The sequence below is a fragment of the Colius striatus genome, chromosome 1 (genome assembly GCF_028858725.1).
Source record: "Colius striatus isolate bColStr4 chromosome 1, bColStr4.1.hap1, whole genome shotgun sequence".
Classification (NCBI taxonomy): Eukaryota; Metazoa; Chordata; class Aves; order Coliiformes; family Coliidae; genus Colius; species Colius striatus.
The window spans coordinates 129,767,253-129,794,285 of record NC_084759.1 but is presented as its reverse complement, the minus strand read 5'-3'; the positions used below and the strand labels follow the sequence as shown (position 1 = coordinate 129,794,285).

Genomic DNA, 27,033 nt, shown 5'->3' with positions numbered 1-27,033 from the left:
CTTGAAAAACCTCATTCAGGTAATTTTCAGCTTTACTGGAAGTACTATGAAATACTGAAGTCCTGACAATCCCAAGAACAAGGTAGAGGATGAGTTAGAAAGTGATGAGTGCTTGAGAAAAAGCTGTGACATGCAATAGCAATACATTGATCCTAACCAGCTCTTGTAATGTTGAGACCTTCAGGGTATTGAGTATTGATACTTATTTTAGAGTCGAGCTGTTAACCATATGGTCTTCAGTCCAGAAAAAAATAAGTGTGTTTCTGGTGTGAATTTGATTTCTAAACTCAGCTATGCACTTGCTTAAATCACATCTGCATATCAAGGTATTAGGATACAACCCACATATTTTATATTTTGCATGAAAAGTACAATGTGTATTGATGAGTTATGTTGAGAGTTGGGCAGAGAGGAACCTCATGAGCTTCAACAAGGACAAGTGCAGAGTCCTGCATCTTGGAAGGAACAATCCCATGCACCAGTACAGGCTGGGGGTCAATCTGCTGAAGAGCAGCTCTGCAGAGAGACACCTAGGAATCCTGATTGATAATAAACTAAACATGAACCAGCAATGTGCCCTCGTGGCCAAGAAGGCCAATGGCATCTTGGGATGGCATCAAGAAGAGTGTGGCCAGCAGGTCAAGGGAGGTTCTTCTCCCCCTCTACTCTGCCCCGGTGAGGCGTCATCTGGAGTCCTGTGTCCAGTTCTGGGCTCCTCAGCTCAAGAGGGACAGAGAACTTCTGGAGAGAGTCCAGCCAGGGCCACCAAGATGATCAGGGGACTGGAACATCTTTCATATGAGGAAAGGCTGCAGGTACTGGGGCTGTTTAGTCTAGAGAAGAGGAGATTGAGGGGGGGATCTTATTAATATTTACAAATATCTAAATGATGGGTATCAGGAGGTTGGTGCATCCCTTTTTTCTATTGTATCTAGTAACAGGACAAGGGGTAATGGGATGAAGCTGGAACACAAAAAGTTCCATTAAAATGTAAGAAAAAAACTATTTTACTGTGAGGGTGACGGAGCAGTGGCACAGGCTGCCCAGGGAGATTGTGGAAGCTCCTTCCTTGGAGGTCTTCAAGACCCTCCTGGACATGTTCCTATGTGACCTGATCTAGGTTGACCTGCTTCTGCAGGGGAGTTGGACTAGATGATCTCTACAGGTCCCTTCCAACCCCTACCATTCTATGATTCCATGTTTGTTAATGAAGTTACTTGACAAATCCACACATTTAAAGCAATTAATTAAAAATGGAGCCATATGTGATGAGTTTACATTTCTGAAAAATATATACTTAATTACAACTGGAATGGTGTAATTATAATCTAGAATATTGTGCTCACGTACATCTGAACAGAGTGGGGAGGGGTAAATCAAGATAGTTTTTCTGAGAGTAGGATGATTTTCATAGGCAAGGAGTGGAGATGGTTAGGTTTTTCTGCCATGTTTGTAGAGGCACAGAACCAGAAGCGGGAAGGTGTGACTCAAGCCTATTGAAAGAAAAGAGCCACTCTTTGTGCATCCATGTGCACTCAGGTAACTGGTGACTCACGATAGGACAAACGTGTGCTTTCACTTATATTCAGGCAGAATAGATAACTACTTGCTGTCATACGTTTATTTTTTCTGAGTGTGAGTGGTAGAGGCCACATTTGTCAGCCTAAGGCTGTGTCTACACCACAGTGGAGCCCTGTGCTGCACAGCTGCACCAGCTCAGGTCCCTGGGAAAAAAACAACTGAGTTTGCACAGATTTGTACTGAGACTAACTGACCAAGCAAAGTGAATCCACAGTACCTTTTCCCCTTAGATATTCCCTGGTTTTTACTGCTGTCCAAATTCCTTGTCCCATCTTTTCCATTTCTCTGTAACAACCATCAACTTCTAGTTTTCATCTTTTCAGCTGCTATTTGCTGAGTAGCTGCACTTTCTAGTTAAAAGCCAGAATAGCAGGAATCTAGGTGGGAAGCACTTAGACTAAGAAGTGAGCAAGTAGAACAAAAGGCTACACTGAGTCTGGTGAAACAGGGACAGAGAAGAACCTGGAACCAAGAGACAGAAGACTAGATTGTGTTGATATAGAAACTGAGACTGGTGCCAGTGACACCAAAACTGGAGGAAAAGTGATACCAGAGCACGCTAGCTCAAGAACAAAGAGAACATACTTAAGCAGGAAGGACAAAGAAACAAGGACCATCAAATTTTGGAGATCAGAAGACTGGATAGGCACAAGGAGCTGGGACTGCAGGACAGCTGAAAATGATCAAGAAGCTTAGAGAATATCACTGAAACAAGAGGTAGGAGATGACAGCTGGAAGCTAGGGGAAAGAGGGAGCGTGGAATTCATGACAGGAGAATGAACCTTTCACCCATAGGCAACTGGTTTGAATCTCGTCCAAGTCAATAGTGAGGAAGAAATAATGACTGAGGGGAGATACAAAAGGAGCTGTTGGTCTTGGTCCAGTTCTTAGCAAATGGATGTCAGCATCACTTGTAGAGTTAACACAGCTGGAAGTCTTAATGGCAGTCAGTAGAGAAACCACAACCTGGTTAAAAAGGGAGGCAAGTCTAAGGCAAGAAGGAGGCCCGTGAGAGGGACTTACAGATTGTGTTCTCAGGCCTGCCACTTTAGTGTAGTGTAACTGTGAAAGTTTAAGTGAGAACTTGCAGCTGTTCCAGGTTATTTTGTGCTGGTTTGGACACTTGTTAAATGACTGTTAGACTTTGTTTTCTTTTAAAAGTTAGACCAATCTTTATATCCGATAACTTCCCGTTGGATAAGATGAACCAATCTAACAGCATGTTGCTAATAGACCACCTCCAGTTTTGTTCTCCTTATCTGTCTTATCCATTCAAATTGCTCCTGCCATCTTTAGTTGGCCTTGAATATCCTTGGATCACTGAGCCTGTTCAACATTATGAGCCAGCAGAAACCTAGCCCAGAAGGAAATAGTGAACAGTCTCCTGTCAGTTTAGTAATATACATTCAGCATCTTGAAGTGCTGTCCACTATTGTTCTCTTAGTGCTCCTTGTGGATCATAATCACCTGTTAAATTTCATATAAAATTTTATGGAATTGTTGCAAAGTAACATTGCAAATCATCTGGAAAGTACTGCAGACCACCTGGTTTGACTGCAAAACATTTCTCAAATGCATTTTGCCTAGCAACAAAGTCTACTCTCCAGGCTCTGTTATGATTTATGGGGAAACAACTCCTCCAAATAGTGTCTCAGACAGAAAAATGACTATTGCTCTGAATCCTTTCTAGGGAATGCTGTCTGTCTCTCTGACTGCATGGAAAAAGATAAGGAGAGTGTCCTCCTTGGAGCAGGGTTTCACAAGAGCTGACATAATAGTTTACCAATACCAATACTGGAAGATTGCCTTTCTCACCGTCCTGTCTTCTCTCCTGGCCACACATTTCTAATGTGTGCTGCTTCTAGAGCTCACTGTAGCCCTCCTAAGCTAAGTCAACTCACTCTAATGGCTGAAATCTAGCCCAGGAAGAAAGTGAGTAGCTGTTGATATCTTAAGGAGCATCAGTATGTCAGCAAATGGTCTGACAGTGCAGGAACCAGTACTAACCAGTTGGCCAAATCTGGAATGGGAAGAGGGAGAGCTTTACTTTTTGGCTGCAGACAACTGCAGTATTGGCTCAGTTGCATATGAAAAAGATGCACTAAGTTTATGTTGTTACCCTTCTCCTCCTTTGGACTGACTCCCATAATGTCTTCATAAGGAAGTACACATACACACACACATATACAAGTTCTTGTCAGCATGTTGAAAAGAACTCATCTAAAGAATTACTGTTTAGAAATTTAAAAGTACACAATCCTTACAAAAATATGAACAATATCACTAATATTGCTAACTTAAAATTTTGGGAGAAAAGCAGAAGATTGAGAACAGGTTTGTAAAATGAGGGCTGGCTTGCTAAGGGTTTTTTCCTTTACAAAAGATTCTACATACCAAAGTCTCTGTCACCACGAGTGAAAAAAAAATTACAAGAGTTCAAATTATTGTGACAAATTTTACATTTTTCTTTTGTTGTTGTTGATCTTCAAATTTTACTATTTTTACTTTTTTTTTTTTTAATGCCCATCAACTTCATGTAAGATGTTCTGTAATTATGTTCTCTTGATGCAATTGAAGAAGTTAAGAGCCAACATTCTGGCTAATACTCTATTTTTGTTTGTTATACAACTACTGCTAATACAAAGAAAGTTAATTGGCAAAAATATAAGGTTCTAGTGTTCTTTTTAAAGACTGTGGGGCACTTAGCTGCACATCTTCTGGTTCTCTGAGTGTAACAGCTAAATATGAAGAGCAAGTAAGTTAGCGTAATGTTTTGTTTCTGTTTTTATCTGTAAATGGAGCCTATAGTCCATTATTTATAACTGTTTATCTCAAAGGAATCATCAAATTCCCATTTCTGTTCTTTCAAAAGTTATCTCTAGAATGCAAACTGCTATTTTGTTTGCTTCCAACGATGTGATTGCAATATGACTAACATGAGCAACAACTAAAGTTCAAAGTAATTATAAGCATTTGACTTCTTTCAAGATTCTGATTTTGACCTTGATGTCACAGTTTAGGTCTGGACATGATGTGCTTTCATAAGGATAATTTAGAGTTTTTTTTATTTTGATGGTAATGATGATATTCAAAGTCTTTCTTGTCAGGTTAACAGTTACGTATTTGGACATTTTGTACAGAAAACTGAATGCACAAATTTTCCAATTTAGAATTACAGTAGCCACTTTGCATCTATATACAAGCTACATGAAGGTACTAAGCTGATATCTATGCTTCTAAACTTCAAGTACCAAAAGATGGGCAGCATTAAAGAGATGAAACTCAAGAACTATTAATTTTATTGAAGTGGAATGTTCCTCTTACTTAAGGTATATTCAACTGAAGTACATGGTGGAATGGCATAAGTTGTTAAGGGAGGTGCACTAATATTAAACAGAATTGTCTTTAGGATTCTGTGAATTTCCAATATTTGGATGTTCTAAAATTAGATGGGGACAGTTACTAATTTTTAGCCTCTTTTCCTAAGGAAATGAGGTTTATGCAACCACACTGTCTAAGCACGTCTGTCTGAAAGTGCCTTAACAAGAACTTTTGAGCCAGTTGGTAAGTTTCAACAAACATTGACAGAAGATGAGACTTGTCAGAAATATTAATTTTCCTCACATTTTGTTAAAATAAGCATTTGGATAGAGGAGAGATAAATTAATAACCCAAAAGATGAAAACACTTCGCTTTGAGCTACATTAGATTGTTTGGCAGCAAAGAGCCTTTTCAGGAGACAGATGTTACAAAAGTTCCTAAGGAAGAACTTTGATCTGAGCATACTTCACTTTAGGCACCAAATAACTTTACCACAGGGCACAAAGCCATGGGCTATGTAAGTTTTATTTTCATTTTTTGAAATTATTGATGACTTTTTCCCGTCATTTATGTAAGTGATTAAATCCATCTTATTCTAGAAGGTCAATTTTGTAATAAACTGTGCAACTAGTATGAATTAATGTCCCTATAGGCTTATATTGTTTCCATAGTAAAATCATTTGTTTCTATAGTGAAAACAAATAATGTATCATGGCATTGATATGGTGCTATTGATTCAATTTGGTTGCACTTTTGTGGAAAAATCCTTTGTTCTTCCAGAAACCAACAAAACAGAAAGATATTCCTTGATGTTAACATTACAATTGCTCACTAACTTGTGGACTGCACATGGTGTCAAATTCAAGAAGTGTTTCAGATGTCTTCATGATAATCAAGCTGTCATTGACTTATTAGTGGATGCACAGCATCATTATATGCATTTATTCTTTCCCCTTTTCAATACTGAACCTAAAAAAACATTAATTAGTGTGAATTCCTCAAAGAGATTGGTGTTTGTAAAAGGTAGTAATTTCCTATCTCTGCAGAAGTGTGTCATAGATCACATACCACTACCACCGCATGTTCTTGCGTCAGAGTCAGGCTTGATGATAAATATATCAGAATCATTAACATTGACCATGAAGTCAGGATGAATAATCATTTCTGTTGATGTTTAAAGAACTAATTAGGTATGTTCTAGAAAGATTTAGTGATACAGAATCAATATGGAAGCTTGATTACTGTGCCCAGGGAGAAGACATCCAGACATTCTGGTAACAAGACGTGGAGATAAGAGCAAAAAGACAAACCTAGCAGCACAGACATTAGTGGAAGATACAGGCACACAAATTGCGGAGGTCTCATGCTAGGAATGGTAGGGCACTGGAAAAAGTTCCTTATGACTAGTGCTTCTGACCATTGGAACAGAAGCATGAATGTAATTTGTTTATTCTGGACTACTGTTTGCTATACTCAAAGAAAAGGCAAAATCCAAAGCTTCCAAATCTTGTTCTTTAAAGAGCAGCAAATACATTAGGCTGTTAAATGTTTTTCAAATATGAAGTGCTTATTACTAACAGGAGCTATGAAAGTTTTTAAAATAGCTTATCTTTAGACTATAGATTCAGAAAGTTGGTTTAAAATAGTTGTTTTAAAAATCTTTTTCTCTAATATGTGGCTCATGCTGTCATTTGAACAACATTGACGTTAGCTATTTATTCAAACTGGTTTGTAATAATTTATACATATGTAGATGAAAGATCTCAAGAAAAATACAGAATAATAGTGTGCATTTGTAAATTACTATTATTTTTTTTCTAGATGTTGTAGAAATATTAGCTAATTACTTCTTATGGGAGCCAGCTGGACAACTTTGTTATATGCAACGGGGCTAGCAGGCATTTCTGGGTGGAAGCTAGAATGACTTGAAAAAACTGCTGAAAACAGCTATCCTCAGTATACACATGTTATAAATGGAATTTTCCTTTGGTCAACTGCTTCAGAACCCTGAAAATATTTTATTCTGAGGCAAAATAGTAAGTCAGATATGCCCAAACTCTGCCAGACCATCTGCCTGTTAGTTGAGTCGAAAGCTAGGCAAGCTTCCATTAAACCTGTCTAGTCTCCTTCTCCAGTTTTGCTGAAACCAACACATTCCCCGACTACTTTCTAATTTTAGCATATTGGTATTTTCAGCAGAAAAATTATTCCTTTACCAAAGTTTCCAACCAACTGTAATTTGTGTATGATCACATATGTGTAAGTGCAAGAACTTTGACAAAACATTAAGCCTCAGGAGCCTGGAAATATATCTATGAGAGAAGTGAGAGACATCAAATCTTTCCTACAAAGACACGTGGACAAATTTCTTTTGATGACTTAGTCAAAAACTCCTTTGGAGTAAGTACCAAAAATTGGATTTTGTTCAGACTGGCAGCAATGACTTCTAGAAGCACGTGGCTGTTCAACATACAACTGATTTAGAAGAAAGTGAAGGGCTTCATGCACTCAGGAAGGAGACAATTTTGCTCTTTTATAGCAGAAAATAAAAAGTAAATGCTCTCCTTAATTTTCCTGCCACAAAATAACCAATTAAAATAAAAAGCAGTCTATGCCTCTTGAGCCCCTCAAAGAACTTTTTGTTGACTAAACTCCTTTAATAGCAGACTGTTTTAAGCCTCTTGGTCTCTGCTAGATAACTCTATTCTGTATCACCAAGAAAAAAGATAAAGCTCCAGTGGGTGTATTTAAACAGAGATTTCCTTGGACGTGCCCAAGACTGGTGTGTCCTCACAAGTAGAAAATCAGGAAAAGGAGGCAAAAGGCCTACATGGATGAAAAAACCATACTGGAGCTATTCAAGGAGAAGAAAGAAATCTGTGTGAGGTGGAAAAAATGCCTAGTTGCTTGGGAAGAGTATAAGAGTATCACCAGAGTACGCAGGGAAGAAACAGAAAGGCCAAGCCCTTTTGTAATTAAATATGGAGAAGGAAGTAAAGTAAAAGAAGAAAGGTTTTTTCAAATACACTGGCATCAGAAGGTAGATTGGGGAAAATGGGTACCCACTCATGAACTAAGAAGATGTCCTAGTGACAAAGGATGCAGAAAAGGCAGAACTACTGAATGCGTTCTTTGCCTCAGTCCACTGTCAAGACTGGTCCTCAGGAGGCCCAGACTCTGAAGGATAATATCATAGTCTGGAGAACTGGTGAATAAGAATGAGTTTAGAGACCTGTGCGTTAATCTTAACACCTATAAATTTGTGGGACCTGAGGGGATGCATTCATGAGTGCTGAGGGAGCTGGCTGCTGTTATTGCTAAGTCACTCTCCATCATTTTTGGAAGATTGTGGAGGACTGGAGAAAGACCAATGTCACTCCAGCCTTCAAAAAAAGCAAGAAGGACCCAGGAAATTACAGTCCAGTCAGACTCACTTCTTTCCCTGGAAAGGTAATGGAACAGCTCTCCTCGGATACCATCTCAAAACGCACGAAGGAAAAGACTGTTATCATGGAGACTTGACATGGATTAACCAAGGGGAAATCTTGTTTGACTAACCTGAGAGCTTTCTATGAGAGCATAACTGGCTGGCTAGATGAAGGGAGAGCTGTGGACTTCAGCAAGGCTTTTGACACTGTCTCTCATAACATCCTCATCAAAAAGCTTAGGCAGTGTGGGTTGGATGAGTGGATGATGAGGTGGATCGAGAGCTGGCTGAATGACAAAACCCAGAGGGTGGTGATCAACACAGTCAAGTTGGAGGCCTGTGGCCAGTGGGGCTCCTCAGGGATTGATTCTGGGGCCAATGTTGTTCAACATCTTCATCAAGGACCTGGATGAGGGGAGAGTGTATCCTCAGCACGTTCACTGATGATGCCAAACTGGGAGGACTGGCTGATTCCCAGAAGGCTGTGCTGCCATTCAGCGGGATCTAGACTGGCTTGAGAGATGGGCAGAGAGGGACCTCATGAGGTGCAGCAAGGACAAGTACAGAGTCCTGCACTTGGGAAGGAACAACCCCATGCACCAGTACAGGCTGGAGATTGACCTGCTGGAGAGCAACTCTGCAGAGAGAGACCTGGGAGTCCTGGCTAATAACAAACTAACCATGAGCCCAGAAGGCCAATGGCATTCTAGGATGCACCACTTGTGTCTGGCAGATCAAGGGAGGTTCTTCTCCCCCTTCTACTCTGCCCTGGTGAGGCCTTATCTGGAGTCCTATGTCCAGTTCTGGGCTCCCCAGCTCAAGAGGGGCAGGAAACTTCTGGATAGAGTCCAGCACAGGTGTACCAAGATGCTCAGGGGACTGGAGCATCTTCCTTATGAGGAAAGGCTGTGAGACCTGGGACTGTTCATCCTGGAGGAAACTGAAGGGGGACCTTATTAATATGTACAAGTATTTGAAAAGTGTGTGTCAAGTGGATGGGCAACACTTTTTTTCTGTAGTGTCCAGTGATAGAACAAAGTGTAATGGACAAAAGCTGTAGCACAAAAAGTTCCAATTAAACATAAGAAAAAAACTATTTGCTGTAAGGGTGAGAGAGCCTTGGTACAAGCTGCTCAGGGAGGTTTTGGAGTCTCTTCCTCTGGAGGTTTTCAAAATCCTCCTGGACATGTTCCTGAGTGACCTGATCTAGGTGGACCTTCTTTGGCAGGGGGAGATTGGATTAGGTGATCTTTAGAGGTCCCTTCCAACCCCTACCATTGTATGATTCTATGATATGAGGACTTATATGGACATTGAAGCCTCACCTTGAATACTGGACCCCTCACTACAAGAAAGACATTGAGGTACTGGAGCACAGAATGACAGAATACGAGGAAAAGGGTTCAAGTTGCACCAGGGGAGGTTTAGATTGGACAGTAGGAAGAACTTGTTCACCAAGAGGGTTGTTGCCCATGGAGGTGGTAGACTCGCCATCCCTAGAGATATTAAAAAGACACAGATATAAGGGGCTAAGGGACATGGTTTAGTTTAGTGAAGGGCCTGGCAGTGTAAGGTTAGTGGACAGATTTGATGATCTTAAAGGTCTTTTCCAATCGTAATGATTCCACGATTCTATAATTTAAACTGGAGATATACACAATCTATTTGCGGTTATCTAGTGGAAGGACTTTCATATAATGAAGCAAGCCATAGCAGCTTAGGTTTCAGAAAGGAACACAGCAGGGGAAAGACTGATTGTGTTAAAAACATCAGTGAACTATGATGAAGGCATCTAAACGCTACAGTGTACAGGTTTCAGTAGCTTTTGTTCTAATAATTTTTGTTGATTTTCTTTTACTATTACTTAATTTGCAAAGCTAATTAAATTAGTCCGGAACAAAAGGCAACAAAGCTACTATTTTGGATTTGATTGCCAAGGAGTATATCTCTGTCTACTAGTTTAAAAGTCTGACCCCTTGTCACATGTATCTTTTTTGTTATTCAGGACATAATATTCCCACAACATCTCGTATATCAACACTTCAAGGACACTTATCTGGAGCAGATAGAAAAGAACACATGCTCAGATGGTCTTTGCTTGAAATGGCATTATTCGATGCACGACTTAAAAGGAGGAATGTTTAATACTTCTCCTTTAAGAGCTTTCATTAGGCTTGTTTTCCACGGAAAATAAGATTATCGTAGCACGACCTTGAAAGTGTTCACCCTTAATAAAGTACTTGGTATAATTTTGCTCTCAGTGTTGTAGTTAATTTACTAGTTCCAAGTGTTTGTATGCTTTAGTAGAGTATGCACATGACAAATTAATCTGTTAAACAGAATTTGTCAGTGACTACAATAGCAACAGAAACATGTTTACAATCACCCTAGCTACTCTCCAAAATGAAACAATGTTTAGGAAGTTCACAACCACTCATTAACCTTTAACCTCAGCTGATTAACTGTGCAATGTATCAGTACCACCTATTTCAATTTGTTAACAGTTGAAACAGATTTAAGAATGATTGTTTAAGAACGTTGATGAAAAAGTAGGGTTGGCTTTTTTTGCATGCAAAAGGATTAAGGAATTTAGGAGAAATCAAGAAATACTAAAATTTAGAATGCATTAGGCACACCTCTCTTCAGAAAGCATGACACATTCCTCTCCTGTTGGTGTGAAATGTGTTAAGTGGGGATCCAAAGCCAAATAAGAAATTCTCAGATAATCCTCTTTTCTCTGATAAGTGAAACTTTCTTTTTCTTTTCTCTAGCTAGGAAAATTCTGCAAATATGTGATTGGGGATATGTTTCTGTCTTCTGAACAGTAAAAAATTGAAGGAAAAGAAAGCCAGGTGTTTTGGGAGGAAATAACTCTGGTTTTGGCAACCATATAGTAGAAAAAGAAAACAATATTTGCTTAAGTAATAGCTCAAACTGTGGCTTATATTCGAGAATCACAGAAAAACTCAAAGAGGAATACAAACTACTAGAAAGCAGCACCTCTGTTCTTTTAGGATAGGAGGAACTGACCATCTGTATTAGATGATAATTATTTATATCTCCTCATTATCAGCTGCTTCCCTTTAGGAACTGAACATCTGCCAACAAGTGAGACTGTTCTCTGTTGGTGTAAATAACTACTTTCAAGCAAGGAAACAATCACAACCTGTTTTTACCCTCTTGCAGCAGAGAGAAGTGCCCTTTGTAGGAAAAAATATGGATAGCAGGGAACAAGAGAAAGACAATTTAGCATCGGGTGGGGAAAGGGAAGTTGCTATATGACCTGCTTAAAATACTTTCAATCTTAATACAACAATATTAATCTCATACACATTTGCTTACCCTATCTAGAAGTATCCCAGAAATGTAATCAGAAATACTTAGAGAAATCTAGGATCTATTTATCACCTGTTGACAAGTAAACACAGGTAGACTTTACCATTGCATTTTGAAGAACAGCTCATTACTCAAACCAAAACATGAAGTGAGACCTAAAGAAAAAACAGTGGTATTTAGTGGTGAGTCTGGCTTAAAGTTTGCCTGTGGGACCACATATTCAACTATTGTTCTGTTCTTTATCGGGTATTTGGCACTTACACATGGCTTTTTCTCCGGTTGTTTAAAAAGGTCATTGGTTAGAGCTATGTTTACATCTCAGAGGCTGTTAGGAGCAATACACAAAGAATTTTCCTGATTGCCTAGCAGGCAACAGAACTGCAGCTTGTTGGATTATGCAAATCAATTGGCAATTAATTAAGCCATTTAGCTTTAAGGTTAGACTTGGCAAAATTGACCTACATTCTGGTGCATGGCCCAATGGCAGAGGCAGTAGCCTTAAATAATATGAAGGCAGTATGTTCTGGCTCTGGCTGCTGATTTAAAGATATCAGAGAGAGAGTAAACATTGTTCCACTGTATGACAATTGTTTGTCTCTATGGGAGTGGATTTCCTTGGGGTGCAGGAAGGATTTGACCTTTGTTTCTACTACTTGTCTCTAGCACTTTTGTCATGACACAGATGCCCCACACTCACCCAGCTCAGCCCCATGGCTTCTTTCCAACGGCTTGTGGTGTGCACTGAGTATAAATGACTTCACAGCAATGACAGGAGCATCAGTAGCAATGACTGAAACCTGTTTGTGGGGTCACTATGTAAACCATGGGTCCTGGATGGCACCTCAAGGGTCTCAGCTCCACTCCTTTTCTGCCTTACTTTCCAGGACACAGTATCCAGTGCGAGGGGTGTCCAGCTTCTTCACAATGAGACTGTCTCCACTCATGAACTGCTAACCGTGTTAAGGGAAAGGGAAATTACATACTGTAAGATCACTGTCTGGAACAGTACCATTTTGGTTTTTGTAGATTTGAGTAGATTTTACATCTACTTAAAAATGGTCTTGTTTTTTTCTGACATCTTCAGATTGTCTGACTCTGGCTGATACCAGGAACTGTCTCTTATCTGTTTCAAGTTAAATTTCTAAACATGTCAAGTAAAGAATGGGAAGTTTTACTTTCTTGTTGGTTGTGAGTAATTAGGTACTTGCCATTCCCAATGACTTCAGCAGGCTTTTCTGTCCTCATGGAGACGATAGTCTGTATATGAAGTTTCTTGGAGTGTCTGAGGTCTAGGTCTTCTGATAGGGATTATTTGGAAAAAGGAAGAACAGATGTGTTTGAAATGTAAAGCATTGGTAGTGGGGTTTCCAGCATTTTCTGGAGTTGTGATCTAAAAGGAGCTCATGGTATTGGGAAGGCCTTGGTTCGAGGCATCCCTTGCACCCATCTTCTGGGACTCAAAATTGGATAGTATAAGACTGTCACAGAGCCTGAAGGAAGTCAACAGAAAATTATCATGTTAAATGCACGCTTGAGCAGTAGGACTAAGAGTCTTTTTTTGTTCACTACTTTCAGCTGATAGATACTACTGGAAAGACAAAGCTTTTTACTGGGGTTATACACATAAGAAAAAGATTAGCATTGTTTCTATATTCTGTATCTTCTATGTAATTACTAATGCTGTATATGCCTGCTGAACATGTTGAATATTTCTTCCTGTTATTCATGGAAAGAATACAATGTAGATAATCTTGTATACTATTTCCCAGTGATAACTGAAATGTAATGGACATGAATGTAATGCAATAACTGAAATGTAATGCACTGTTGCTGAAAATATTAATTTCCGTACAGTTTGGGATTATTTTTGAGGTTGCATCCTGCTTTTATCTAGCTAGTACTACTGAGCTCACATAAATCATCCTGCTGTTATCTGAGTGCTGAATTAGAATCTCACTTTACAAAGAGCAAGGAGAACGCTTGTATTCCATATCAATACCTAGTCTTGTGGACTCCTTTGGCCTTCTCTGTTGCTCTAGTTTGCCAGCTATTCCTGCGACCTGATTTGTAGCTCTGTATGGTTCTGTGGAACAACACAAGGAATATAGAGTGCAAGAAATGTGGTGGTCAGGTGGTGGTAGGAAAGGTATAGAGCAGGATACAGCTGCAGGAGCTATAGAAGGAGATGCTGGGTGTTAAAGAGAAACTTGAGAACAGAACTGCTGCGTTGTTTAATGTCTGGGAGGCAACAGCTAATTATCACTTTTCTTTTTTATGGTATGTAAAAATACACAGCATTTAATTTGAGTATGAGCTCTCATGAGCGTGAAAATTGACATTCAGGTACAGGAAATTATAAATTCTAGTTCTCAAGATACCTTTTCCTTGGCTAGTAAGAAGATTAACTTTATTTTGATATACTTGTACATTTGTGTTCATCATATAAATTGATTACAACTAATAACACTTTCAATGATTTTGTTTTGGGATTCTTACCTTTTTAATCTTGATATTCAAGAAAAAAGTCTGAATTTGTTTTACATATTTCTTAGTGTACTGATTCCTAGTATTAATATTATATTAACAATAGAACTAGTTAAATTTAATTCTAGATAATCTTTTTTAAAAAAAATCACTCTAAAACCTTGAAAGTAAGATAAAGAACCCTCCAAGTTAAGTGTTTCTGATTCTTTTTTATTCTGAATAAAAAGTTAAAGATATCAAATTATGTTATTATTTACTAGATTTAATTGTTTATCCTATAATCTTGAACTTTAGAAATTATGATTGTTTGTGGTTATAGCAAAAAATTTGCAGGTATTACTTGCAAAACAGTTTCCTATTGTCTTCTGTTTGGTGTCTATAATGGTGTCCAAAATTCACTGTCTATATAGAGAATAGCTATTTTGGCTGCAAGAAATGCAAAGAAATGAGATGAGAAAATACACCATGAACAGAAAATTAAAAAAAACCCCAACATAAAATGACAGAAACACAAGAAATTATAAAGTGAACAAAACCTTAATTGACAGCTTGATGCTTTTTGGTTATAGCCATGAACATTTTACAATAGCTTCCCTCTCTGTAATCCTCCATCACAGCCCTTTGCCATGAAATACTCTCCCTTCATATAGGGGAAAATACAGCACTCTGGTGCTTTGACTAAGTGTATGCTTCATGCTTAGAAGGCTGTAAAATGCATGAAATGATATTTCTGAATGGAAATTCATCATGATAGGAACTCTCTTCTTATGTATAAGCAGATCATTGTAAACAGGTTACAAAAACTAGAACTGGCATATCTCTTCCTTTTCTTTTTACCTCTTTTCTCATCACAACAATCTGAGATCTGAACAGTCCCCATCTGCTTTCTTCTATCTGACTCCCACTCTTAATTTTTAGTCTGGCTTGATTTGTAACATATTTGTCTGGATCAGACTTCCCAAAATATTAGCAATTTGAATGGATAATTACATGTTAGCAGTCATGCAATATTGTCACAACAGAGTTAGATTACGGGATTTGTGCTTTCTCTTACCAATACAGAAAGTAGCAAAATGATTTTTAGCAGTCTGGGTCATTTGCTGGTAATATGTTCCCTAATTCACACCAAGAAATAGATGTGCTGCAGTCACTTAGGTTTTGTATGTATGTGAAGAAAAAAACCACTCTTGCTGTGGTCTACAACCTATTTTAGAAATGCCTTAATCCAGTGGCAGCTAAAGAAGCAGGATTTTTATACAGGCCTCCATAATATTGCTGTGTAAAGCTTTTCCCTCTTGTATCTGCATGATGGCTTATATTTTTTAAATTTTTTTAATTGTAAAGGGTTGCATAAAAAGAGAGTCTCTGCACATAAATACAGGAGGGAAGAAACAATTACCTGGAAGTTACAAAACTTTCAGGCTGTATTAGCTGCCAGTGGACAGTTCAATGTCCCTTAGTAAACAAGTGGCACCAATTGTCCTCCCTTATACATTCTTATTCTTGGCGCTTTGCACCACCTTTTTTCATTTTTCTTTAAACCTATTTTTGTAAATCTCTGTTTTCAGGTTTACAAATTTAGTTCCCTTATTTTTTAAAAAAAATATATTTTCCTGAGGCCTATTAGGAGATGTGATTGAAGATGTAGTGATAGTATCTGCAGGAAATCTAAGAATATCCAGTTTTCCTCTTTTCTTAACTTAGAGTGGAAAAGGAGAAAAGGTGTAAAGTGCACTGTCATCCTAAGTATCTTGATAGACAAAAGGTAGAATGTGAATTACCCCTGACTTTCTATTTACTATGAGTGAGGGCAGTAAAAGATGACAAAGGAGGTAACTGAAATGGCTGGGATGTGGAAGAAACTAAGGGGCTGTATTCAAAGGAAGGTTTCTATAGATTTATACAGGCATGTTGCCTAGAAATAAGATCTGTAACAATGGTAAAAGTAGAACATCAGTCTCACAAAAAAGATGAGAACCAACAGACAAATTTCAAGAAGTGCTTGGTAAATGTATGTTTGAGCTGTTCAATGTGGTTGAGGACTACTAACATTCCTGCATTCCCATTATTATTGACTTGAGGATTGTTGTCGTGGTTTGGCCCTGCAAGCAAGGAAGAACCACGACAGTCTCTCGCTCGGTGGTCCCATTAACCCCCACCCTCGTTAGGAGGCCACAGCAAAATGGGAGTAAAATGATAAGTCAGGTTGTTGTTGATTAAGACAAGGGTAAGGAGGGCACACTGCCAATTACGGTTCTGGGCAAAACAGACTCCAGTACTCGACTTAGAGAGGAAAGTAGGAAAGTTTATTCTACAAGAAACAGAACGGAATAAAAGCAAAAAGGGAGTAGGGTGATGAGAGAATTACAACCAGCATTTTAAGATCTTCCTCCCCCATCCCTCCTTTCTTCCCGGGCCCAGCTCACTGCTCCCGATATCTCTACCTCCTCCCAAGTCAATGGCTCAGGGGGGCAGGGAATGGGGGATGTGGTCAGTCTCTCACAGAAGGGCTCTGCCGCTTCTGTCTTCTCAGATGAGAATGACTCCTGGCATACTTCCCCTGCTCCAACACAGGGTTCCTCCCCCAGGATACAGTCCTTAACGAACTTCTCTGATATGGGTTGTTCCCAGCAGCTGCTGCTTCTGCCAATACAGAGTCCCTCACAGGACACAGTGCTTAGTGATTATCTCTGGCATGGATTCTTTGCCATGATTGCAGTTATAGGGTCCCTTTCTCGGGATAAGGCCTTTTCTGGGCATAAGTTTAATGAGCTGCTTTGTCGTGGGTTCCTCCCTACAGTTACATCTGTGGATATTGAGTCCCTTCCACAGGACATGGCCTGCTCCAGCCATAGTCACTGTCCCTGGGTAGGGACCTTTAATTAAGTGAATCGCTGCCCCTGGTCTGGGGCCAGGTTTAGCAAAATGAGTCTCTGCCCCTGGTCCGGGTCATTATCAAAATGACTCTCTGCCGCTGATGTAGGATCTTTAAAGTAATGAAAATAAATCTCAGCTTCACCAGTCCTCTCCATAGAATGCAGTGCTAATGAGGTCCTCCTCTATTACATCTAAGAAGAAAAAGAAGGTTCCTATAACCGTGTTTACTTTACATCTATATCCACATTTTCGTTTCATGGAAAGAAGTGCCACTGTGCTAAGAAAAGGCTGCTAATTTGCATATTCCCGTGCCTAGACTCTTCTGGTGTTGGGGAGTGGCAATATGCTTAGCTTGTAAGCTTCCTCTTTTCCTTTTGAAAAAGGCTGGCTTATGTTTCAGTGTCTCTTCGTAGCGCTTTGCCTTGGTTTTCTTTTTTTGAAGTATCTCTCTCTAGTAATACTGCTGGAGAAAGTGAGGCTTTTGCCCCCTCTGCTGGTTGCCTAATCTTTGGTCAGTGTAGCAGCTCATTAAAGCTATACATTAGTTTTATTATGATCTTTATACCATCACTTACAAAGTAATAAATATTTGAAGCTGCAAGTCAAATTGATGAATAATATTCTCGGCAGCTTGCATATATTAAAGTGACAGAAGTAGCAGGATTGGGTAATGGCTAATATTTGTCTTGTGCTAAAAGCACTGTGTGGTCTGTATCTTTTTTTCCTTTTCAGTCTTAGTTTTTCTAAGGACATTTAAGCCCTAGGCATTTGCCATTAAAAAAGAACTAGAAATCATTAAGATTCCCACAGAAAACATATTTTTCTTTGTTAACACCATAAAAAGTTATGAAACAGCTTCCTGAACATGAGGGACTCAGAGAATCAGATTTTAATTTTCAGTAGGCATGATTCCTCATTGCCTCCTTCTGTCTTACTCTTGGCAGCATAGGTTTGGCTTGTTCTTTTACACAGTGCTGCTTGGATCTTAGGCCTTTACCTACTGGTGTTCAGCTAAGACAAGGCCAATGCAGGGCATACTCAGGAACAGGGTTCAAGAGAACAAGAGAGCAGCTTGGCATCCGGAGAGGTTTACTGAAGGCATACAGAAAATTTTTGCCCTTTTAGGGCTCTGAGAGAAACTTCAAAAAACTTGCTTCTTTAAGTGTCTTAGTTTCCTTTGAGCAGTTTTCAGAAATTTCAAGTTCTCATTTGGAAATCAATACAAAATCGTTTCAATTTATTTATTAATTCTATCAATAGATGAAGCTGTCAGACCCTTGAGATACAACCAGCAACTCTGAATAGCGATCATGCCTGAGTAAGAATAGATTTTTTTAATCTGAAGCTGCATTTTTACAACTAAATGTCTAGAGTAATTACCCTATGTTTGGCCCAGTCTTTCTACTTGATGCGAATGACTAGCTGCCGCTGTTCCTGCTTAGGAGCTGTAGCATGTGCTTGTGATTAACACCCTTCTGAGACCTGAGGAGATTCATACTCATATATTTGACCTCCCAGGACAACACTCAAACAATCTGTCTAGAAGCCTGCAGTCACAGGCAGAACAGTCTTGAATCAGGGAATTCTGAAAGATAGGACTAATGATTTTAAGAATAATTTTTAATCTTTATTGAAATAAAGAATCTAGATTAAGATATTAAAACAATTTAAACTGTTTATTAAGATGGTTAAAACAAAAAAGTACCAAAGATAGTTACTTTTGAGCATCTTAATAAACATTGGTGTTCTAATTTCTTGTGTATTTTGATTTACAAAGATGGAAAGAATAACATTTTTATTACTACTTCCAAATTTCTGTAGCATACATAGTGAAATTGCACATCAGATTTTAAAGCATTCCGTTCCTGAATCCCTAGGTTTTGTCGATCCAATCATTTTTACTGGATAGTCCTTTACTTCTGTAGAAACCCCAAACTTTTGACAAGTGTTAGTGCTATCTTCTTTTTAGTTACTATGTTACAGTATTATGTTACTACACATACCTAAAGGCATCTGAAAAGGTACTTTAACAGTAATACTTGGAACAAAATACAGAATGGCGGATAGCAGTTCTTGTCCCAGCAGAGCTCACAGTTCACTCAGGCAAACTCATCACCAGAAGAATTTAAAAAATAGATCTATCTGTAAGATCCTTTTCCATTCTGTTGCAAATCACTGATTTCCACAAAGCTATGGCCTTAATCATTTTTGAAGTAAATAAACTTAAACATGAAGTGCCTGGGCTGCCAGTGTAAACTATCACCAAGGCAGCTACTGTTTCAGCATACATAGAGATGAATCATTTGCTACCTATCAGCTAAATAAGGTTTAAAGGGAGACTAAGAGTTCGAATAAATTATTTTCACACCTGTAGCTGGCAGAAATAGTTAAAAAAATAACTTAAGAACAGAATCTAGTCATAAAAATTCCTGAGATAGGCATTATGGAGAGTTGCCCTGTGTAGATTTCATGTTCTGCTTTGTGGAAAACAATAACTATAAAGTATGTGTTCTTTGATTAACTCTTCAGTAACTAAACAGTAATTATAAATAACTGGTAGAAAACTTTTTGAAGTGCAAATAGTTGTCAGAAACCTATGTAGATGGAGAGTGTTAAAGAAATTGACTTGTCATGAAGTGATGAAGAGAAATGGAGAAATTATCTAGAAATGGTGGGAAAGGAAACCAGGTGAGATAATTATGATTTCCAGTGATTATCCAAGGCCAATGTTAGGTGCATTGTCCATTCTGAATGTCCCCTAAAGGAATGAAAGAGGAGTAGGAGTAATAGTTGTTGTCTAGGTGACATCCCTGTACCAGGTTTGGAAGCAGACAAGAACCATCAGAGGGACCTTTGCTGCTGCTGCACAGTATGCTCAGCCTTGTGGGTAGATATTGATTGAACCATGATGAGCTTCCACATAGAGCTGAACCTAAGCTGGTGGGGAGGAGAGGTGATGACCACCTTGCAGGGTCATCCTTCGCTTCTTTTCTGGGGGGTGACCTCAGCCATGGTGACATTTTATGCTCCATCCAAAACCATCAGCTTGTCTTGGGGTGAGTTGTCTTGGATGGGCTTTAGGTCTGCTGCAGCATGGAAGAGGCAAGCTTGTTTGTCCCCTGTGGTTTTCCCCACCTTGCTCCTCCTCTATGTAACCTTCTTCCTCCTCCATGATCATCCTATTTGACTTGTAGCTAACTAGAAATCCTTCCTGAGCAGGAAAGGGCATAAAGATTCATGTCGCAGTCTCCCACTAGCACTGGAAGTCCTTCTTGTAAACAGCCTGGAAATGGCTTCAGTGAGATTGCTGGTGGCATGAGGCAACCATTATGATTTCATGAATGGCTTGGTCCCCGCCCCAAGGGGAGGGACATATTTGGTTCTACCCAAAGTGAAATTATGGAGTGGAGGTTGCCTTGCTGTGGAAGGGCAGGGGACAGATGGGCTGAGGGGTCCTCTCCTTGGGACTGTTCCTGTGGGCCATTTTCCTTGCCAGAGAGAAAGGCTGCTCCTGCATCATGGAAAATGCTGTTATCCTTCCCATATAGGTCATGTGCTCCAGGCCTGGCTCCATCATGGGGACCCTCTGCCAGAGTTGCTTCCTGGTGTCCCTGCCTTTAGTTACTAAGGAGCCTAAGCCCAGCTGGTGCTGGGCAGAGGAGAGAACTCACTTTCCTCAATCTATTGGCTATGCTTGAATGATTTGAGAAACACTGGAATAATAACTAAAAATGCACAAAATTAGCTACTTGATATTGATGAACTAAAGACTCATCCATATTCTGCAGATGTGTAGTTTTGCTTCATGTAATGATTGATTCTTCAATTTTATTAATGTGTCATATGCCGAATTTGAGCTTTGTATTGGTTTCAAGACATAATAATACAAAAAGGTGGGGATTTTCTTATAATAATTAATTTATTTTAACTTAACTTTTCTGATAAGAAGCTTGTTTGCTTCAATTTCTCTTGCATAATACTTTTCCTTTGACTTTAGATATTAATGCTCTTATTCTGATAATCACTGAATTGCAGAATCTTATCTGTTTTTTTTTAATGAGTTTACAAAATGTCCTATATTAATTATGTAGCTTTATGAATGTGTTCTGCTGAGAAGCTAGAGAAGAGTAAGAAAAAAATCTTATTATTTATAAAGATTAAAGTTATGACACCATACAGTAAAGCATAGCACTGTAATTCTTTGTTAAGGACATCTGAGTTAGTGTAGCTGCATAGTATTGTTAGGTACTGTCCATATGTACTGCTAAAAAACACTAGTCAGTTGACTAGGAACTTGAATAATGCATGTTAAAGGTCAGTCTTAATAGTGTGGATCAGGATAGGTAAACACTGAAGAAATGCAAAGTTGATTCAGAGACAATTGTACATGTCAAGCTCTGACTAATACTACTGCTTAGGAATTTCAGTTATTAATGGTGGCCCAAATGTTCCCAAATCTCCACGTGTGGATAATAATGACAGAGCCCTTCCAGAGATATATGAACGGAAGCAGGATTTAACAAATATCTTTAATAGCCCAATTTTAGGCTTAAAAAAAGTCACCTGTTGTCTGTGTGGCAGCTGAGAAAGAACCGTCTCTCTTTGCCTGTGCTAGGGAACATACATGCAGTTGACATGCAGTGTCTGAATGACTGTACCAAGTACAGCAGCTATCGGAATGGAAATTGTTTTGTCATGGTTTGGCCCAGCTAGCACAGCAGCATCATAACAGTCTCTCTCTCAGTGTCCCCATTCACCTCCACCCTCGTTAGGATGGTGGAGGCCCCAGCAAAATGGAAGTAAAAAGACAAGCAAGGTTGTTGTGGATTGAGACAAGGGCAAGGAGGGCACACCGCCAATTACAGTTCTGGGCAAAACAGACTCCAGTACTCGACTTAGAGAGGAAAGGAGGAAAGTTTATTCTACAAGAAACAGAACAGAATAAAAGCAAAAAGGGAGTAGGATGATGAGAAAATTACAACCAGCACTTTAAGATCTCCCTCTCCCATCCCTCCTTTCTTCCCGGGCCCAGCTCACTGCTCCTGGTATCTCTACCTCCTGCCTCCTCAACGGCTCAGGGGGGCAGGGAATGGGGGATGTGGTCAGTCTCTCACAGATGGGCTCTGTCTTCTCAGATGAGAATGACTCCTGGCATTCTTCCCCTGCTCCAACACGGGGTTCCTCCCCTGGGACACAGTCCTTAATGAACTTCTCTGATGTGGGTTGTTCCCAGCAGCTGCGGCTTCTGCCGATACAGGGTCCCTCACACGGGACGCAGTCCTTGGTGAATATCTCTGGCATGGATTCTTCACCACGGTTGCAGTTTCTACAGTTGCAGGGTCCCTTTCTCAGGAAAAGGCCTTTTCTGGGCATAAGTTTAATGAGCTGCTTTGTCGTGGGTTCCTCCCCACAGTTACAGGTGTGGATATTGGGTCCCTTCCTTGGGACACGGCCTGCTCCGGCCATAGTTTTAAAGAAGATAATCACTGCCCCTGGCTCGGGGTCTGCAGTAAAGTGGTTGGGTCCCTCCCACAGGACACGGCCTCCTCCGGCCATAGTCACTGTCCCTGGCTCGAGGCCTTTAATTAAGTGAATTGCTGCCCCTGGTCCAGGGCCAGCTTTAGCAACATGAGTCTCTGCCCCTGATGTGGGCTCATTATCAAAATGAGTCTCTACCACTAATGAGGGGTCTTTAAAGAAATGAAAATAAATCTCAGCTTCACCAGTCCTCTCTGTACAATGCAGGGGAGTCTCTGCTCCAGCACACTTCCTCCTCTCTTTCATCACTGACCTTGGAGTCCGCATGGTTGTTTCTCTCACTGTTCCTACTCCTTGTGCCACCACCAGCCAGAAGAAGAAAGGGCAGAAGAAGGAAAGAAGATGGAGGAAGATGGAGGAAGAAACCTCCTCTTCTGGCTTCTTCTTAAAAAGTGATTGTGGAGGCATCTAATTGGCTCAGCCCCAGCAGTGGGTCCGGCTCAGAGCTGGGGAGAGTTGCGAGCAACTTTTTACAGGAGGCATCTTTACAGCCCCTTCCCTCTTACCAGAAAAGGGTATCATGTCAAACCACGACAGTTTTCACTGTTTGTTATCCTCTCTTCAGTGTTCCTGGGAATCCTGAGGCAGTCTAAAAATCTGACACATTGCTACAAAAGGAAAAAGAAAGCTGAAGGGCTCTTGAAAATATTCTCCTGTTTTTCCTGTTTCTAGTCATGGTTTGAATGTGCTGCATAAACTATATTGGCTCAGTCTACTCTTCATCTGAGGGAAATGTATTCTGAGTGTTTCTGTACACAAGTAATTTTTTGCAAGCGCTAAACCTGAATCTAAGTTGTAGGTAGCTTCGTCTCCAGTCTTCTGTCTCTTGGACAGACCTTTAGACCTATGTTACAGTCATATCCCTTGTTCTTGCCTGGGCTTTTTGAATGGACCCTGGACCTGCGTTTCTACCTCAGCTTGTGTGACATGTCGCTGAAGGGCTAATAGAGCTGACTGCTCTCATCATCTTGATCTCTCTTAGGTAGTGCAAATCTGCATTCCGGTGAGTTAGTAGATGACTTTACCTGTACTGCTGCCAGATTTTAATGCAGAAACCTTGCTCTCACTGCTCCCTGACATCCATATGTGTATACAGAGATATAAATAGATATACTCTATAGTGTATATATCTATATACATAAGAGCACCTATGAGTAATGCCCATTTGTATCTAGTGACAGGACAAGGGGTAATGGGATGAAGCTGGAACACAAAAAGTTCCATGCAAATCTAAGAAAAACTATTTTACTGTGAGGGGGACAGAGCACTGGCACAGGTTGCCCAGGGAGATTATGAAGTCTCCTTCCCTGGAAGTCTTCAAAACCCATCAGAACGTGTTCCTGTGCAACCTGATCTAGGTGGACCTGCTTCTGAAGAGGGGTTGGACTAGATGATATCTAAAAGTCCCTTCCAAACCCCTACCTATTCTACAATTTTATGATTTGTATTCTCCTTAGTATATATATTTATACATGTATTCACATTTATCTTCTATGTTCTAGATTCCATATTCTGTATTGTTGTATCACCTTTGGTATCCCACGCTGGCAGTGGAGGCTGCAGGAGCGACCTCTATGAGGACATAGCTGGTGCCATTCAGCTCCAACTGGCCTGCCACAGGGCCTCACAGACTCAGGAGGGGTGTCTCTGGGAAAACATTTTAGGAAAGGTCAAAACAACAGAATAGGTGAGAGGGGAAAAAAAGGAGTGAGAAATAGCCCTGTGAGCACTGAGGTGACAGAAACAGAGGAGAGGGAGAAGGTGCTCCAGATTCCAGAGCAGAGCTTCCCCTTCAGGCCCTGGAGAGCCCATACTGAAGCAGATTTATCCTGAAGGACTGCAGTCCTTGGAAGGGCCTACACTGAAGCAAAGGAACAGTATGAGGAAAGAGGGGAAGAGACAAAGTGTTATGGAGTAACCTCAATCCCATACTCCCCATTCCCCTGTGTCACTGGGGGTGTGTGTGAGAGAAGGAGATAGAGAGCTAGGAATGAAGAAAAGGGCTTGAACCTGGGAAAGGAAGGTGAGGGGGAAATGTTTTAGTTTTCTATGTTTCTCACTATCTGAATCTATTTTAACTGACAATAATTTAATATTCCCTAAGTTGTATCTGTTTTGTCTGTGACAGTAATTGGTAAGTGATCTCCCTGTCCTTATTTTCTGGTTTAGCAAGGAGCAGCTTTTGGCTTAATAACAGGGGGAGCGGGTTGCAGTGAAGACCCGGTAAAGAGTTTGTGGACTCTCCCCCGGCTCCTGGGTTCACACCCACCTCCGGCCCGGCTGGGCCAATCTGGCGCATCTGCCATCACTATTTAGGGGACGGGAATTTGAAATGCGGGGCAGGAGGTGTAAGAGTGATACAAGATGGAGGCGACCACGCGGACCCTTCAGCCAGAGAAGGAGGAAGGAAGGAGAAGCAGTAGACCACTGCCTGCCCCCCCGAACTGTTCAGGGGGGGACAAGGTAAAAACCCCGGGATCAGGGCTCAGAGCCCGGGAAGAGGGGAGGTGTGGCAAGAAGGTGTTCTTAAAAAGGCTGGTTGGACTCTTCATTGATGTATTACTCTGTGTTGTTTCGTTTTGGTTATGTTTTGGGTTTTTGGGGGCATGTTTTAGTTGATGTTGCATTAAATTATTTTTCTGTTTTCTTCCCCAAACCGAGTGACCTGGTCTGTTTTGGCCTGGTCTGAACCTTAAGCTGCAATTAAGCTCTCCCTGCCCTTGAGCAATTCTCAGCCTCTTCGGTACTTGAGGCTAATCGTGGTCTTTGTTCCCTGATGGGCCTAAACCAGGACACCTTATCTTGACCCAAGACACTTTTAATCTCATCTTATTTTATCCCCTTCACCTATCAAGGAGGAGGAGTGAGAGAGTGCCTGAGTCACTTGCAGCTAGCCAAGGTCAACCCATAACAATTCTATAGTCCATATACTATGAATATCTATATCTATATTTAGAAACATATGTATATACAAATATGTGTCTTTCTCTCTCTCTATCTCTCTCTTTCTCACTCTTTTTCTCTCTTTTCCCTTTCCCCTTCCTCCCTTCCTTTCCATCATGTGGGTATGATGGTTTCCAAAAATTAACAACGAACCAATCACAGAGAAGTATGAAAACATATAGGAGATGACATAAAAAATGTGGGGTTCTAGACATATCATAGACAGGACTGTCCTACTCTGACACCTTTCTGACATAGAAAGAGACGACTGATCCTGTCAATCAGTTGCATAGCAGTCTGTGAGCAAGTGCTGTGTTATATTTTCAAAATGACAACCTTTGGAGTACAAAGAGGTGAAGAGAACAGTGAGATGACTGGAAGACATACAGGACTTTGGGGCAAGAGAGGCACATGGTGGATGGTAGCAAGAGGGCTTCCTCCACCATTAGGGTGGTGGTGCCTGCCTCTGCTCATGATGAATCAGGGTTGTCCTCATGCTACTCTTGCCCTCTGCCAAGCTCCCTCCTGTCTGTCACCTGTGGGCTATACCCTGGGGCCTCATCTATGTGCACCACCCCAGGTGAAGTCTAGCAAAAGGGAACCATCACTATCTTCACATGCTGGCAGGGATATAGGGAATGCAGCACAAGATATGAATAGTCTTAAGCTGATGTGGGTTTGGGCATACCCCATATCATGTGAAGGACTTGACATTTGTTCATTTTGAACTTCATGGGATTCCTGTAGACTTGTTCCTTAGCCTGTCCAGGTACCTCTAACCAGTGGCTCTGCCATCAGGTTTATTAGCTAAACCTCTGATTTGGTGTTGTGTGTGGACCTGATAAAATACATTTCATCTCCTCTTCTGGAGCATTGATAAAAATGTTGACCAAGGCAAGTCTCTGGATAGACTACTAAGGAATTTGTCTTTTTGTCCTTCCTGATAAGCTTTTCCTGCTATATTTTTCATGTTAAAAAAAAAAAAAGTCACCAAAAGCACAGTAAGTGCAATTAGCATCTTTATATCTGCTTGCCGAATTCTCAGTTTTAACAATAGAATCACCAGAACTGTTAGTCTCTAATTTGCTTTGAAGTTCTTGAACTAGCCTTGTCAGTAGTGTTTAACTTCAGAAAGGTTCCTCATTGAAAAAATGTCCCGTACCATGCAGGACTTAAGGTTTTAATTGCTGGTTTGGGAGTTTAGGAGTTGAGATACAGCCTCTTGGCATGGAATCAGAGGAAATGACAGCTGGATGAGCTGGTAAACAAGAGGGAATGTTCCTGGCTATTAGTGGAAGAAATTTCAGTTTTCTTATTTTCCTCTTGTTTTCTGCATGACCTTAAGAGATATTGAAAACTGTACTGCAAGCATATCAGGAGTCAGTCTTTCTGATCTGACCATCAGAGTTCCTCATACATAACTTATTTTCACCAGTTGCTTAAATTTTTAGCATGATACCAGAGATGGAAAGATGACCAAGACATTGCACTCGTCAAAGTAATGGGTATTCTGACACCATTTAAGC

General features: G+C 40.3%; 1 protein-coding gene across 3 annotated transcripts in view; it reads left to right on the top strand.

Moving 5' to 3' along the window:
• Positions 1-27,033, top strand: part of LOC104563132 (potassium voltage-gated channel subfamily KQT member 1) — a 505,426-nt gene that overhangs the window by 4,562 nt on the left and 473,831 nt on the right. The window lies entirely within an intron of this gene.